General features: G+C 33.4%; 1 non-coding gene across 1 annotated transcript; it reads right to left on the reverse strand.

Moving 5' to 3' along the window:
• Positions 1-8,645: 8,645 nt before the first annotated feature.
• LOC113191102 (U6 spliceosomal RNA) lies at positions 8,646-8,749 on the reverse strand. Its single transcript, XR_003301862.1, has one exon. It is a non-coding gene; the product is annotated as a U6 spliceosomal RNA (small nuclear RNA).
• Between the last annotated feature and the right edge of the window lie 9,733 nt (positions 8,750-18,482).

Genomic DNA, 18,482 nt, shown 5'->3' on the forward strand with positions numbered 1-18,482 from the left:
ATTCATTATTCTGGAAATCACTCTGGACTGGAAAAGTTCCAGAACAATATCTCTCTAAAGGAGAAAAGGTTGTTTAATAATGAGCCCAATGTCATCATTGAATAACAAAACCTGTATTTGCTATGTGAAGAACAGCCCATCAGGTGCAATTGATTTAGTAGAATGTACTTGGATTGAGTTCTGGGCTCCCCATATGGAAGTTTTTGTTTAAAGAGTATGGTGGATGGACTAAGAGGGAACAGAAACACAATTTATTAAAGACAATTACTAGAGTTTGAAACTTTTTTGCAAGTTCATTTATTATCTTTTAGTAATTCCCCAGGAAATAAGAAATTCTTGTATAATCTTTTATGATAACATGTAAAAACCTACTTAAGACTTGCAAGCAGAAAATAAGAAATTAAATAGCTTAGTTGTGAATTATTTTCTTTCATACAGCATTAAACATTAATAGTATAATATTTCTATTTAGAACCAAGAAACAGTATCTAATTAATATAGTAACACATTTATTCATGTGATTCATAAAATGTATTAATAACACTTTTCTTGATCTCTAAAGAAAATGCTCTATTAACCATTATTTTCTATAAAAAGGCAACATTTACATTTGTGTAAGCTTGTGGTACTCTTCTTAGGAAATGTTTTATAATACTAATGTTGCCACTTAAAGCTATTTCTTCCTTATATTCAAAAAGTATATTTTGTTCAGGCCCCATTGATCACCTCCTCAGGGTGATTAGAAAGAAGGGCAGGGAGAATCATCTGTATACAGTAGGTGCTTAGGTTTCTGGGAACTAGTCAGTCCTCACAGCATCAATGCAGGGAGCTTCTCCCACTTTCTGGTCTTGGTGAACTTACAGACATCAATGACTAGAGGGCATAACAGGTGAGACAATAGAGATAATTAACCACAGTATTTATTGCCCATGCTGAATTGACCAGGGTTAGTGAAAGAAACAATTAGTCAACAATTCCAGATGTTCTTTAGAGCAGTGCTTCTCAGATTTTACTGTGCATGAAATCCCCTTGAGATCCTGTTAAATTGTGGATCCTGATTCAGTAGGTCAGGGCAGGGCCAAATTTCTGCAGTTTTAATATCCTCTTGTGGTGCCCATTCTGCGCTTGTGGAGACTGCTCTGGAGCATGGCAGGCTGTTTCCTGTGCCTGAGGCACAATCACCCATAACCACAAGATGGCGTTAACCAGACTCATTCGAAGTGTGCTTTCTCATTTTGACTTCATTGAGGTTAAGGTGGAGGTCTTTCTGCAAAGTCAATACAGAAACATTTAAATCTGTTTGCTCAGAGAACTATATGTTCCTTCATCAGTTCCTACAACAGTTTTTCATATTGGTTCTCTTTGACCATCCCTCTCTTTCTGACCAAAGTTTTGACAAACTTTACAATTACTTTTTATTTCTAACTAGTTCTGATAACCTTCCCTTAAGCTAGTCAATAGATTTTTCTGCTTATGTTAGTCAATAGATTTTTCTGCTGATCAATACTTCGAGTGCAACTTAATCATTTAAGAATTATGAAAAATATTTTCTTCATTTTTAATGTAACCCATATACATTTTTTTTCCTGAACAAAATTCAAAATTATAGAAGGGAATAAAAGATCTCAAAGACTTCTAAACTTAGTTACAAAATAAGCTGAATTTTATCCAAAATAAGTCATTTGCTTATCCTATGTGCTCCCCTGAAAGACTTCAAGATTGTTTTGTTGTGTATACCTTTGTTTATGCAGAGATGACAAATTAATACGATTTTTTCATATCACAATGACATATTTGAAGCTATTGTCTCTTCTATTTGAAATTATTACTCACTTGTTATTACAAGAAGTGTAGGGTCTACCATTGCCCAGCTGGTATACTTTGAATGATGTTAAAAGTTATATCTACCTCTATACAATAGTGTTTTCTATTAATCTTGCAATAATGCATAAAATAACTGTTAGGTTCTTTTCTTGGGATAGGGAATAGAAATTTTGATAGCAAACTAAAAGGAACCATAGAGAATTTATCAAGTTAATTCTAGTTACGTTCTTCAGCTGGTATCTTCTGCTTTCTTGATATAATCTAGCTCATACTTCCTCAATATGTTTCTAGTCTACAGTGTTCTCTCCTTGATTTTTTTTTTTCCTGCTATTATTCTAGCTGTTATTAGCTTAGGCTCATTTTCTTCATCTAGAAATATATTTTTTTCTGTATTAAACTGAACACCGGAGATAGAATTCTTACTTAAGCTGAGATCATTTCCTTGAGCTCTAGAAATATATTTCTGCTGCATACTTCATATATATGAAGAGTAGGAAAAAATTGGGACTTAAGACCACAACACTTATTATCATGTAGACACAACACATTTAGGTAAATATGCTTGTTATTGTGTAACTATGCAGGTTAAGTTACTGATAAGAATATATTTATTACTACCAACAGCTTTTTCAAGTGCTCTGATAAACTCACTTGTTATTACTCAGAATGTTCTTACAAGAGTGGAAAAATGTAACCCTAAGGAGAGGTCAGAAAGTACATACACTCTCATAAGAATAAAATTCTATTTTACATTTATAATTCCTGAGTTCTGGATTTATAAGAAAATTTTCATATGTAATTTGAATTTTCATTTGGTGACAAAAATTTGTCACATGATTTAAAATTTACTGTAAAATCAAATTAAGTTTTAAAAATGAACAAATAAATACTCATTTACTCAATAAAATTTTTGCTTATAACCTTATGGTGATAAAGTCTTTTATTAATAGTAGTCTAATATTTAATAAAAATATTTTATAATATTAAAAACTTATTATTATAAAGAATGAATTTTATCTTTGGTCTTAAGTGATTATATCATCTCAATTAACAGCTAATTTCATTTACCATTAAAAATACCTGTTTTTGCTTCATCTAATCTATTTTTATCTTTACTCTTCAATTATTCATTTTTATTGGTAGGCCTAAAGTAGAGGCAGGCTATTCTAGAAGGCTTCTAAAATAGTTGAATTCTTATTCTATAAATATTGTCATAATTTAAAAAGTCAATGAAATTAAATGATTAAGTAAATATGAAGGAAAAAAATACTTAAAATCCCTCTATTATTTTGACTACTTGAAAAGATTGAGGTTAACTATGATCTATGAAATAAATAAATCTAAAAATATAAAGGATGGTAATGATTCAAACATATCTTAACTAAGGCATCAAGGCTTATATGGTCTATGGAATGAAAAATGAAACCTAGTCATTTTGTTGACCACAAAGGGAAACATGTTCATAGAAAAGAGAACAATTAGAAAAAGTATATATCTTAACTAGAAAGTTTTACTAATAAAATAATAAAAAAGAAACTAAGATTGTCGGGATTTTAGAAGCTTTGTAACTCCGTAAAATTGCCATTATATATCACATGATAGATACTTCCAATGTGCAACTCAGGACATTCTCTTCATACTTATTTCAGAAGCTGGGAGGCAGTTAAATTTCGGAGGTCAGGTCTATCAGATGTAGCAGCTAATATGCATTATCATTTAAGAGCCATGAAGCTGTCCTGATGTCTTCCCTAAGAAGTAAGCTGACATTCCTCAAGGGGATTCTTTCCAAAGAGCAGCCATAATGTAGGCAATCCTTGCTAATTTAATGACCATCTACAAGCTGTATATGGATATAATAATAAGGATGTCTTGAAGATGTCATTGCCATAAAATTACAGATGTCTGGATCTGAGACCTTTAAGGAAATCTTTACTTCTTAGGAATGGCTTACCAAGAAGTATTGAAACATTAGTAGTAAATAATAAATTTTTAAAAATACAAATTGCAACAAATCAAACAATTTTATGTTAAAAGACTTGTTATATGGAACATATAATGTCAGGGACTAGAAGGAAATTCTCCTTCAAAGAATAGCCTGACAGCCCCCTGGGAGACATCCTGCAGCTACCTATCTCCCTGGAACATCCTGTGGTTATCAGGATCATCAGACACCCTGCAGCTGGCAGTTTTACCACCCACATCCAGCAATTGCTGATTAGAGAGCTTCCCCATCCCCAGCATATAAATACCCCTGTGTGAACAATAAAAGTTTGCAGCTTGATCAGACTCCTGTCTTGCTGTCACCTTTTGTGTCTCTTGTCCCTTCATTCCTCCCCATCTAGGTTCACTGCCCAAGTTGATGTGTCCTGCTGTTTGGGACAATATAATAGCTAATATATGCTATTTAGTTGTTAATGGGTCTTTTATTTATTTATCTATTTATTTATTTGTGGTGTAGAGGCTCAAACCCAGGCCTCACACATGCCAGGAAAGTGCTCTACTGCTGAACCACAACTTCAGCCCATATATGCTGTTTAGTATTTACTTTCTTCCTCAACTACACAAATCTACTGCATTCCCATATCACTGGACTCTGAAAGATAAGGTGGGTGCTGACTCTTAAGTCTAGTAATCAGAGTCAGGACTGAATTAGAATTGCCAAATTCATGTTCCAAAGATTTGAAAAGAGCTCAATTCAGAAATAGATAATATTAGTTTCCATTTTAGCTGATGCTAATTATTGCCTGTTTTTCATTATAACCTTTATATAATGATATTCAGTATTCTTTTGTTCATTGGAAACTAGCACCTTAGAACCTTAGACTCACCACGCACCTCTCTTCATTCTAGTTTTATCATGTAATTTTCTGCCAAATATCTAAGATGTGAGATGCACATAGCCAGTATTCTGAATGGGTACTTATCTGTATAATTAGCCTTGTATTATAGTCTAAGTGTAGATTTGATTTCATCAAATACATATGTCCTCATTTGATATCCAATTAGAAGAGATAAAAGGGAAAATACCATGCTAAGTAATTCTAATATATTTATAAGGGTGTGCCAACACTTTTAATGATCTGAAATTTTACTTCCTTTGTGAGCTAATATATTAGATGGCCAAATTATTAATGGATATTGGCAGCAAAGATTATACTCCTGGATCAGAGATGAATAATTTTTATTATTCCCAGCTCAGCAGTGAGCATTATTATTCTCACATCCATTCATCTAATCCAATCATATGGAGGTGATATAGGTGTTCCAGGCTGGATATCTACACACAAAGAGGGCTATGTTATGGGAAACCTTCATGTTGGGATCCTGAATCTTTTGTAATAGAGAGTGAGAATGACTTCCTTTTGCTCCAAAGAAAGACAATATTCCATCTTCCAATGTAGAAACTGCATAGAAGGACAATGTCTTATTTGCAAGACGTGAAAAAATGCAAGAAACTTGTAGAAAATTGCCAACAAGATGAAGGCTATCTCCTAATTTGCTAAAGTTGTTAAATCCTTACTTCTTCCTTCTATTTTCTATCACCTCCTCTTTTTTTTTTTTCATGAACTTCAATGAATAGACCAAAGGAAAAAAAAATGTATTTGGCCATATAGAAGTTAAAATGACATGTCTAAAATTTTGTAGGGATTTGGGGGAAATATGGAACAAAGAAAATGTGCCTATTAGTAAGTAAGAAAATAAAAATAAAATTGCCTGCTATTGTGATTCCAAAAGATAAACAACTTCAAGAATGTTAACACTTGAATTTATTAGTGGTCTATTGCTAAACATTATTTTTCAAATTATACTGAACATAGTATCAATAGAGCTAAATTTATGCATTAAAGTATATTTAAATAGCTATGTTATAGTTTTCCATAATTTTTCTTTTATATTTAATACTCTGAATCTCTTAGTTGGTATGTCCAAATTAGAAATAATATGACTGATTTTTTACAGTTTTTATTTGTCATGAAAAGTATAGCACAGCAGTTGATGGACTGTCTATATAATATAAACAGGAAATAAAAAACATTAAAAATTGGATAGTTCAAAATTTACTAATTTAATATTTATAACAAAATTCTAATTCTTAATTTTGAGGAGAAAAACTTTTGAATAAATTACTTTTATTACTTTAGCCATTACAAGATGATCAGGCCATTATGGTATCATTTTTCTTAGTTTTTTTAAAGGGTTTGAAAGCAATAGTATTAACATTGCATAGCTGTGAAAAATCATGATGAAAACTATAAGTAAATATCATACATAATAATGAATAAACTTTTTGCATTTTTAATTTCTGAATACTTTTTTTAGTGAAAGTAATTAGAAATTAAAGGTGTTATTTGAAGTTGTTAAATAAATTGGTGTGAAAATACAAGCTGTTAGGAACTCTGAAAATTGACAGAATATTTTTATGGTTTTCCGAGAAAGCAATTCCATGTGAAAGCAAGGACCAAAAGGACATCAAACATAATATTAATATTATTAGGATCACTCTAATATTCTCCATAATATTTAATTTACTTTGTTTCTATAAGTTTTGCCATGAAACAAAGATATTGTTTTGATGTATCTTTTTTTTCTTCTGTTAGGTTGGATTAAGTTATGTACAAAGATTCTATTACAGAGAGAATTAATTAATGTTGAAAGATAATTCAACATGACTCTTTGGTGCTTTGATTCTTTGGTCACTTCTCTGCTCATGCACAACTTCCATTGTATATACTCAATAAACTAATTCTCCCCCCCCCCATTTTAAGTCCAGATTCCATCAAAGTATTAATTCAAACTCAAAAATCCAAATTTATTACTCTATCATTCCATATTCTGGGTATGGATTTGTAATTCTGGAAGTTTAAAGTAAAAGACACATTTCTTCTTTGACATAGCCAGTATACGATAGTGAAATTATACAAGTTTGTCTTCATAAAAAACACCATTTGGAAAAGGAGAGTGAAAAATGACGTATTTACTGGTGTAAGGGTCCGGCGAAAAGTCGGAGGAAGAGACCACCAAGAGACTGACTCATACAATTGCAGAAGGGGATTTATTGAGGATCCAATTCAGCGTGCTGAGGCTCCAGGCTCACTCAAGAAGGCAGAGCAGCCCAGAGCCCAGAGCAGAGGTTAAGCAGTGCTTAAGTACACTTTTTGGGGAGGGCGGGGGCTTTGCATACATCAGAACAAATCAGCATGAGGCGCAGGAAAATTGAACAACAACTCTGAGACATGATTAGCACATTCATTGGCCGGAACAGGTCGGGTGGGGGTGATTGGTCACTCCTAAGCGGGGTACACATTCAAACTGATTGATTCGGGCCCTGTATGCCTACACAGGGCCCTAGGCTAAATGGCCAGTAGGGCGTTGTCTTAACTGCCTCAGGAATTTCAGGTTCTGGGTATAGCAGAGGAACTTAACAATACCTGGTCCTTTACTTTTTAACTCAGGACTTGCAGCTTAGAAACTTTACAATGCCCCGTCTTTTACATTTTAACTCAGGCTTTACAGCTTAGAAACTTTACCCTTTCACTGGTGCATTGTAATTATCATAACCCCATACCAGGAAAAATAAAGATCATCTGCCCTGCAAATTGAATAGGTTTCTTAATAAGCTTATCTATTAAATCCTTATTTTATTTACAGAAGGACCACCTTTTTCATTTCCCTCACCACACTTGGTTTTGAACTTCAGGTAATTTGATATTTCTGGTTTGTTTCTTTTTTATTTTTCTCCCATGCAAACTGAGGTCATCAGTGTACAAGATCACCTCAAGAACCAAGAGGGCTACTGGTACTACAACCCTTTGATTCGCCTTTTACATTGGAAGAAGTTTGAAGGTTGGGAAAGGCAGGAGAGTTCCTTCTCAGTTGCACTAGTCTTGTTTAAGGAGCTATCTAGGAGCTATCTTGCTATCTAGAATGACATCTGCTTAAGTTACAGGGAGCATGGATGGGTGGGTTCTTTGTCTTATGAATTCAAGGAATTAAATCAATGGACACAAGGGTGAGGGAAAAGTAACAGGATTTATTGGAACAATGACAAGAAAAAAATCAGAGCTCCTGAAGGGGAGAGGCCCCAAGAAAGTGAAGCTAATGGAGTCTGTTGTCTAGAGGTTTTTAAGGGCATCTTTGAAGGCGATTGGTGGGGTGAGGCATCAATCAAGCTCTTGATTAATAAGCCAATTAGAAATGCATATTTTTAATCCTTTATTTATATAATCAAGAGGATGGATCCAACCTTGTTTTAAGTAAGGGTCTATTTAGTAGTTGGCTTTTGTTAGGGGTAGGAGCAATGATAATTAAAGAAGGGCTTCTGTGATTGAAGATTCCAGAAACAGGAACAAGTATTGTAAATCAGATGAAATCATTGTTATTAAAGCGGACAAAAATTAGCAAGTCACAAGATGTTCCCCAGACCTGAGGTCTTCTTTCAGGTTGGCACAATGTCCCCCTCCCTTCCTTTCCTTCTCTAAGACCCTTATCCTGGATACCTAGGGGAGATCTAACTTCCTGCCTCACTTAACATCTCTTGGCTATCCCTAATTGCCAAGGGGGTTAGAAAATATTGTATTTTAGCCCAGCAAATTGCTTATCAGCACACAAAATGGGCTGTAAGAGTTAGGGGAAACGTGGTTATCAGAAAGTTAACTAGTGATCTGTGCAAGAAAGTGTAACATTAAATGTGTCTTCTTTCCACTCCAGCACTGGTGTTCTCTTTCACTGATTACTGGTGAATGCTTGGTAGCATCATCTACCAAGGAACTACAGAAACCTGAACATCATTCTTGACATACATTTTCCTTTCTCACTCTTTTTTAAATATGGAACACTTCATAAATTTGTGTGTCAGCCTTGCATAGGGGATATGCTAATCTCTTTATTGTTCCAATTATAGTATATGTGCTGCCTATGTGAGCATGTCCTCTCTCACTTTGTATCCAAACATGAAAACTTTCTCCAGATCCTTAACTCCCTTCAATCAATGGCCTTTTAACTGCATGAACCTTTGCTCTGGCTACAAGTTTTCCCCTTATATTTTGAGTTCAAAACATTAAAAATCTCTATGATCACTTTCTTGTTGGTATTTTAATCCACTGTAATAAAATTTCCACTGTTTCCCCACCTCAGCCACTTCATAGAAATTCTTCTGCAAAAGTGTTCAATGACAACTTATTAAATAAAATAAAAACTTTCAGGTTTTATATTTATTTTTATTAAAGCTTTGAGCTCTATTACCCACCTCAACCTCTTGGATCTTTCTTATCCTTCAACTTCTTTGATTTAATTTTTACCATCCATTCTTCTTCCCTCTTATAACCATAGAAATTACTCATTTTTCTTTCTAATGTTAATCAATCAACTGGATTTAGGATTCTGATAGGTTACTTTAGGATACATGGTTATATTTTAGAAGCTGCAAATAATAATTCTTCTCCTTTATATTTAACTACTCTGTACAAAATGTGTGAATTACAACATTATTTAAATATGCTGCATTAGACAAATGTCTCTTCAAAGATCTTCAAGACATAATTTCTGAATTTAGCCTATTTGCCATGATATGATAGAATGGGTTTTTAAATGTAAGTAAACTAATAAATGGCCATAGTGGATTATCTGTTGGTCCCAGTCTAATCACTAGAAACCCTAAAGGCAGAGAACTTTTAAAGATCTGCAATAGAAGGGAAAAATGGAGAGAGACTTGACCTTCCATAACTGGAAGGACCAGATGGAAAGCTTAAGAAGAAATGTGGGCACCCCGCTAACACTCTGAAAGGAAAAGAGAAGCTCAGTCTTGCAAATGTGGGAACAAAATTTAGTGAATATCCCAATGTGCTGAGAAGCAGATATTTCCCTACAGCCTCCACTGGGGAATGCAGCCTCACTAAAACTTTGATTTCTACCATGCAGGCTTTTGACAATATGAGATAATAAAGTTATGCTGTTTGAGGACATTATGAGATAATATACTTATGCTATGTTGGGCCACTCAACTTTGGGCATTGTCATGGCAGTAAAAGAAAAGTATCACATATGCAATATCCCTTCCTATTTTAATAGAAATAAAGGAAATTCTTCAAATATGGAGCCAAGCATGGCTTCTCCTCTCCTCCTCAGCCAAATTTATATTATTGGCTTCTTCTGTGCCATTTGTGAATGCCACTTTCAGGCTATGAACAGGATTGAAGTCTCCAATTTATGGAAACAACATGAGTGATGATATGAGGAACAGGAACTTACCTGGATTATTGCCTGGAATAACTCTGGAAGGGAGAAGTTCCTGAAAGGAGTTTCTGGGAGGAATTAGTGAAATTGGTTAGGAATGCTCTAGTGAGAGTGTTTAAATGCCAGGAACAAACTCAAATAGCAAGCTGAGTCTTTCAAAAAATGCCAAGGGTAAAAAGAAATAGGTTGGGTTTTCTTATATAGGAAAGAGGAACATATGGAAAGACTTGTCAGGAGAAGGACTTACTGCAAGGGCCTCAAGCAACTGGTGGCCACTTTATTCTTTTTTTTTTAATTTTTTAATATTTATTTTTCAGTTTTCGGTGGACCCAACATCTTTATTTTGTTTTATTTTTTTTATGTGGTGCTGAGGAGCGAACCCAGCACCCCGGACACGCCAGGTGAGCGCATTACCGCTTGAGCCACATCCCCAGCCCCACCACTTTATTCTTGATTCATAAACTCAGAGTAGGCTTATCCCTTTGCTGTTCTCATCTTAACATTGTCCACAATTTAAACCTGAATCCAAATGAAGCCAATCGATGAATATACAAATAAATGCATAAAACCTTTTTGTATTCAATATAAGTTTGAATAATCAAAACACACACCTAGTAATATAGATTTATTAGAGAATTAAACAAAAAAGAAAAAACAACCTAGCCCTTCAAATTTCTAGCTGCAATATTATAAATCCTCTTGGAGTAATATAGTCATGCTAATCAAACTTAGAAAATTCAGACTGTGAATTAAAGGAGACCACCATCAAGGTGAAAAGCAGAATTAACTTTCTGGGTTATCAGATACAGGGATATCTCAAAACAGACAAGTAAAACAAAAGCTGAAAGACTTATAAAAGAGATCCAAGAGATTAAATGCAAATAAATCCTCCTGAAGGAGAAAAAGAACTAGGAGGAAGAGAATAAATAAACAAAACCAGAAAATTTTCTTGAGCTGCAGAGACCTGAATTTGCAGATTTGAAAGGTTTACTTAATTTATAGGCTGCACTGAAGGGGAAAAAAAAAAAAAAAAAAACACTCCTAGGCATATTCTGGTAAAAATCAAGAACTATAATGAGCAAGAGAAGAAATCTTACAAGTCTCTAGAAAATTGAGGTTAGCAAAAGCCAATTTGGCTATGGGAGGAAATCAGATTACTATCAAACTTTGTACTCACAACAATAAAATAGAAGCTAGAAGACCTATGTTTGTAAATTAGTAAATGAAAATGTAACTTTGAAATTATTGAACAAGGGAAAAATCTATTCCTGCATTCAAGGGAAATAAAGTTATTCAAGGAATCAAAGAAGATACCATCAAGTGCCTCTTAGATATCAAAAAAATGAAGAAAGCTTCAAATAATGTATATAGAAAAGAAGGAAATGAAAAGGTAAAATAAAAATATCAAAAACACCAGAATGAACTTTAGTTCCTACCAAAGTATTGAGGCATAGCAAAAATTCTTCCTAGAGAAAATTTTGTAAGCCCAGATTAATGATATAGTGCTATGTATCAAAGTTTTCCAAAACTTACCTTCTTAAATAGGCTTAAATAGGAATCATATTGCATGGTTTCTGTAGGAAAGAAATTTGATAGTTGCTGGGGTATAAGGTTTGCTTAGTGTCTCTTATAGAGTTACACTTACATGTCAGTCAGGAAAGATGTCCTCTTTTGTTTTGACTGAAGTTGGAACACCCACTTGCAAGGTAGGTCAACTAGCAACAAGGTCAGTGATACTGACTTTTGTCAGGAGAACTCAGCTCCTCTCAGTGGCCTCTTTACCTGAAGCTGCTTGAGTCCTCGTGACATAGCAGCTAGTTGCCCCAGTGTGAGTGACCCAAGACACCAAGGCTGAATCTATTCTCCCTTTTATGACCTTCTGTCATCCTCTTGCTTGAATGGGACAGTGCTGATTCAGTGTGTGACAGGACTACACAGGACACTGACATGAGGAGGAATGTTCATTGGAACTATTGTGGAGGCCAATCATCCTAATACTTTAAATGCTTTCCTTGTTAAATCTTTATGAATATTTTAAATGAAGGAACTTAGGACTCCCTGGGAGAAAAGGAAGTAAAAAATAAATGAAGAAATCACAAAGCAGGCATAATAAAAACAAAATTTGATATTTTATTTTTAATCATCAATTGCTAAATGAGTACAAAAGCTTTTTAAAAATACTAGTTTGAAAAAGTAGAAAAGAGAGAAAGCAAAAAAGAAGTATTATCAATGGTAAAAGATATAAGACTTTGAGTTTGTTTCTTTGTTTATTTATTTATGAACCCAGGGGCATTTTACCACTAAGTGATATCCCTAGCCTTTCTAATTTTTATTTTCATTAAAAATTTTATTTTATTTTTGGCACTGGGAAGTGAACCCAGGCGTGCTTTACCACTGAGCTATATTCCCAGCCCTTTTTGTTTTTCATTTTGAAGTAGTAGCATCTTGATAAGTTGCTCAGGCTGGCCTCCAACTTGCCATCCTGCCTCAGCCTTCCTTATAACTGGAATTACAGGTATGCACCACTGTGCCTGGCAAGACTTTGGGTAAATAAAAATGGAAATATTCAAATATTAAAATTACTTCTAATTAAGATAAAAAATTTCTGAAAGACTAATGAGAAAATGAAAATAAATGAAATGAAATAATAAAAATAAATGAAGAAACTACAAAAGAAGCAAGGAGAAAATCTTTGCAAAGAATATGTTTGATAAGGAACTATTATTCAAAATCCACAAAAAAAACTCTTAAAAGTCAACAATAAGAAAATATACTTGATGGATGGGTTAATGACCTTAAGGAACATCTCACTAAAAGAGATACAGAGAAGGCTATTAAACATGTGGAACTGACGTTCCACATCACATGCTATCAGGGAAATGTGAATTTAAACAATAATGAGATACTATTACCACCTTACTAGAATCCCCCAAATCTAGAACATAGACAACACCAAGTCCTGCTAAGGATGTGGAACAACATCTTGTTACAGTTAAGATTGTCTTTGGTGGAGAGTAATAGAAACCTGACCATAATGGCTTCAACAAGCACAATGTTATTTTTCTTACATTAGAAGGAGGCTGGAGGTCTATAACCTGACCTGGAATGGTAGCTTCATATCATCACAGGTATCCAGCATCCTTCCCTTTTATTTATTTATTTATTGTCTCTCTCTCCTTAGTATGTGCCTTTAGTCTTCATGCTCTCAAGATGCACAGAAGGCAACATAGTTATCTTCTAATAGTGAATAGTTTAACTTAAAAAGATTTCTCTAATTTAAATTTTGCCTATAATGGGAAACACAATCTTCTAAGATGACTCCTTTTATTTCATAGCTGTTAGAATAATAATATTCTGTTCAATATTTACAGTACTGCTTGTATTTAGTATCTATTTGCAACAGCATAGAGCTCCAAATCTGAAAGATTAACACCAACAAATATTTAATTCTCTCTGATATTAAATACCTATAGTTGTTTATTTGCTGCACATTTTTTTCTACTCTGGGAATCAGGTAAGAGTGGGAAATTATATTTTGTTTCTAACCAAATACTCAAGTCAGAGAGAAAAGAGCAAGTGTGGAAAATTGCAGTATTTCTTAATGCTTCTGTTCGGACATAACATACATCAAACATATTCACAGTCCCAGGAGGGAGGTAAATCACAAGGATAAGCCTGACAGTGAGGAGGGAAGTCTATTTTTTTCTGCAGGGAGTTGTTGCAAGTCACATTACAAAGTGTAAAGACGTCTCATCATCTCAGGGAATAAAATAAATGATCGGGAAAAATAATTTTTTCCATCAGTATAAGTCTATAATTTGGAAACAATTTAGTAAAGTAAATAATACAGTGGGATTTGAAGTTGAACTTGATTCCATTTCTAGCTTTGGTGATTACAGGTCATTTCTAATTGTTAGAGTTTTCTTATTGGCAAGATATGTTAATTTCTATGATAAATGCTGTATTATAAAGCATTTATGCCTTAAATTGCTTTGAAAAAGATTGGCACATAGTAACTGCTCAACAATTTGTTATTATTTCTTAGACCATATGAAAATGATTAGTCTTGTTTTTCAATGTGAGCATCAACCAACTTGCTGATAGGATTGTGATAAATATACACTTAGATATTCTAATGATCTAGATTTTAATAGCACACTTTGTTTAGACAGGAAAAGGTGAAGAGTTTGCATTTGTATGGGAATTGAAAGTGAAATAAAATAAATGGCAGTGTAAACAAGTCATGTTAAATTCAAAAAGCAGAATATTTTATGCACTCATATTTAGCCTTACAGAAGTATATATAGCTTATGAATTTTCATGAAATGACTTTATTTCAATAATTCAAAGATTGATTGCTTTTTTTTCCAGATTGTGAATAATCAGTTAAATATATGTTAGCATATCTAGTCATTCTCTGATCTTGTAGAAGATATGCAAAACATATTTATAAATCTAAGAAAAAAGATGCTATTGATTATTCAGGATTTTGGCTCATTTATTCACTTCTATGGTAACAATCCTGTATAGTTTTCCAAATTACTCTTAAACAACTATTGACAAAAATGAGATGAGATTCAGTTTTGTGGCTTCTGGTTTCGGAAAGGAACTAGACTATTGATTTTTATGCTTTTAAGTTTCTTTCTTTATTGATTAGCTCATTTTGCCTTCACCCAATTTTTGGACATAGTTTCTTTAATTGAGAAAGGAAGTTTTAAGAAAGTGTAATGAGATTGAATTAAATCTTTGGTCAGACTATTTTCATCATCTTTAATTTTTCACACACTGGTATAAACTTCTTTTATTCTCTTATTTGCAATGCAAGAGACACTCAAAAGCTTGACCTTACCTCTCGAAGTTAGGGTGGTCTAAAATTTCAGATGTCGTCCCAAATATCTACTTAAGGATATCTACCTGTAATGGAGTGGAATATAGAATTTTAGCTGGAAATTATTTTTTTCTGAGAATGCAGATATCTGGACTATTTAGACACTGATTTATGTTTATAAAACATAGAGAATTACAAAAAAGCATTTGGCATAAAAACTTTCTTTCACATTCTAATTAATATCCAAGGAGCCACAAGGTAGCTATTATATTTTTGACTGTTGAGTATAATTTTTCTCCTACCTTTTGTCTTCTGATAAAGGGATACAGTGTCCATAGGTACAGGCATGTGTTCTAGATCTGAACAGTTACAGGAACTCATTCTTAAGTGATTCCTCTAGAGGTAGGTTTCAGACCCAAGTAGGAACAAAGTTTGCTTTTCTGGAATGGCTATGCAGACATTAGAAAAGGAAGCTCTATTTCTTTTAGGATTACAATGCTGAGACATTTGTGTCTGTAACTTTTGGCAGCTGACTAGATCATGGTTCTAGTTTTGATGTGCTGAAGTCTGCAACACTGTTTTAGATCTTGTGTGCCGCCATAAGATCTTTCCCAAAAAGAGTCTATATTTCTCTTTATCCTGTAAGTAAATTGAGACTCTGTTACTTGTAACCACCATGTTCATTTCACATGTAAATATGAGGGTGCTTATGTTGATAAATTAAAATAAATAATAATAAATATCCAGAATGTATGAGTCTTTTCTTCCTTTGGTAAATTGAAACTGGTTTTATCATAGAATTGATTTATGTTTATAAAACATATTTTAGAGAATTACAAAAAAGCATTTGGCATAAAAAAATTTCAAGACCTGATAGGTTGATAGTACATAACCCTGCTGTGTTGTGCATTACAAATGGAGAGTAAAGGAGACCACCCATATACAGTCCCCAAAATTCTTTCAAAAATATTTTGTTGTTCAAGTAGCAATTGGAAAAATAACACAATAAATTTGTGTCATAGATTAATTTTCTCTGATTATGCTTCTTCTTTGTTCTACAAAACAATAATTAAGGAAAAAAAACAGGAAGCAAGGAGGAAGAGAGGCAAGGAGATAGATTGATTGGAGCTTTGTTACTTGTGTGTGTGAAGACCAAAAATTAATCCTGAGTGAAGCAAGAATGTGGCTAATCTATGTAATGTTACAGATTCTTAGCTTTTTATCCTACCATTCTTCTATCTTTTCCCTTCCTTTCCTTTTCTCTTATTTGATAAAATATACACTGATATTTACTTTGTATATTTATAGACATTATTAGGCAAGATTACATTCTTCATTAAACTGAAGATTTACAGTAAAAATATTATCAAGGATAATTTTGACTCCATCATCTTTATTAATTATAAAATATAAGACTTCTGTAAAATATGACTGTACTATTTCTAAAGCTGTTTCCATTCACCAAGTTTAGATTAAAAGAAGCATGGAGAAGGAAGGTAAAAAGTATGATTAAAAAAACTTGTTTAAACTCAATAAAAACCTAAGATAGTGACACAATATTTGTACATATATTATGATATATGTACAAATGATACCTTGATTTATGTATCCAATGTTTAATGATCAAATCAGGATATTTCTCATTTTTATCTCATCAAACACTGATCATTTCTATGTGTTAGGAAATTTTGTACTGTTCTAGTTTTTTTTTTTTGTAGTCTATAATTAACCTACCGTGCTATGGAATATTGCAGCTTATTCTTTGCTCTTACTGTGCTTTAAAGCCCCTTATTTAGCCTCTCTCCTCTTAATTGCATCAAAGTAGACAGGTCTGTAGGCCATCATATTAAGTGAAATAAAACACACCTAACTGGTTGTACATTGCAACAACAACCTAACAACCAATTAGGTCTCAATCACTATAACAAAATATTAGAGATATCCAACTAATAAGGTAAAAGATTTATTTTGGTTTTTGGTTTCAGTCTATGGTTACTTGGCCCTGTTGCTTTGGGACTGTAGTGGCCCAGTACATCACTGCTAGAGCATGTAGTGAAGAAAAGAAATCTTATTTACCCAATGGTGGTCAGAAAGCAAAAAAAGACAAAGAGGAAGAGTCCTTCGTCCCAATATCCCTTGCTCCCAATGACCTAGTTTTCTGCTACCTGCCCTAGTTCCTAAAGGTTTTTACACCTCCCAATAGTGCTACAGGCTTGTAGCCAAACTTTTAACATGTGGGTATTTGGGAGACATTTGATATCCAAACTATAGCAGACAAAAATTGCATGTTTTCACTCACTAGTGAAAATTTTAAAAATTGATCAGAAAATGACAGTGGAATAGTGGTTACTGGAAAATGGAAAGGGGAACAAGAGAGAACTGAGAGAGGTTTGACACATTTTATATAAAGAATTACTAACTTACTGCTTGTGTGTGCTCTCTTTTACATGTTTCAGAGTGGCAGGAAGATGTCTTACAATTTAGGAATATTTAATATGGCAGACTGATTAGGATGTTCTCTAATAGGTGTTCACATTGAAAAAGAGATTATGTTTTCTTTTCTTATGATCTTTTGCCCCTAAAATGTTTGTTTGGCAGAGATGGGAATGAAGAACTAAATTAGCCATAAGTCATATTATTCAAAACTTTCCTGGATTGATAATTTATCCAAATTTGAAAATATTTTTTCAAACAAAAACAGGTTTGAATAAAGCTTCTGGTAAATTATAAAGATGAGTAATAAACTACTGAGTAGTTTTTAAGAACACATTTTATAAAATTTCAAATGTTCAGTAGGTAAAATGGTAAAATGACCCCTCATGAAGATATACCACTTACACAATGAAAAGCACTGTGCCAAGAGGGGAAAAGCCAGAGAAGTGGGGCACCCACATGTCAGTGGCATTTGTTGATGTTTTTAGCATAAACTTTGACCTCGTGGTCAGTTCTGATGGGCCTAATGAGAATCAGTAACTAGAGACTATCTGATTCATATTCAAGAATGTTCTTGAGCATAGGTAAAGAATTAAGATTAAGATAGGACTAGAGACTAGCTAGGATTTTAGGCACTGTGCTCCATGTTGTGGAAAAAAGGCCAATTAGTCATTTAGGACAAAGTGACCTAATTCATATTACCATTTTGTCTCTGACATTAGATGCAAATCATTATGAAAGTTACCATTTGGGAATAGAGTAAAGGAGAAAATCCAAGGGGAACTCAGAGAACACCAGTCATTAATTACAGAATATCATATGAAAGAAATCAGAACAGCAAAAGTTAGAATGTCATTTCCATACATTTTTTTCCCCTCTAGATTTCTCCCAGGTTTTTCTTTTCCTTCCTCTTTTCAAGCTTGAATTGCAATTTTGAATTGTATTAGAGTGTCTGGGCTATAAAAAGATTTTGCTTAAACTCATTAAACTATAAAACTGCTTGTATGCTTATATCTTTGCCAATTTTTAATCTGAAGGTCTAAAAGACAGCTCTGCAGCTATGAAAAACGAGTAAGATTCCTGATTGAAATTTGGGCACATGGTTCTTAGACCCAGAAAGAGTCTTTCGATGGCATCAAAATGAACAATAAATGCCTACTCTAAG

The sequence above is a fragment of the Urocitellus parryii genome, chromosome 1, assembly GCF_045843805.1.
Source record: "Urocitellus parryii isolate mUroPar1 chromosome 1, mUroPar1.hap1, whole genome shotgun sequence".
In the NCBI taxonomy this organism is placed as follows: Eukaryota; Metazoa; Chordata; class Mammalia; order Rodentia; family Sciuridae; genus Urocitellus; species Urocitellus parryii.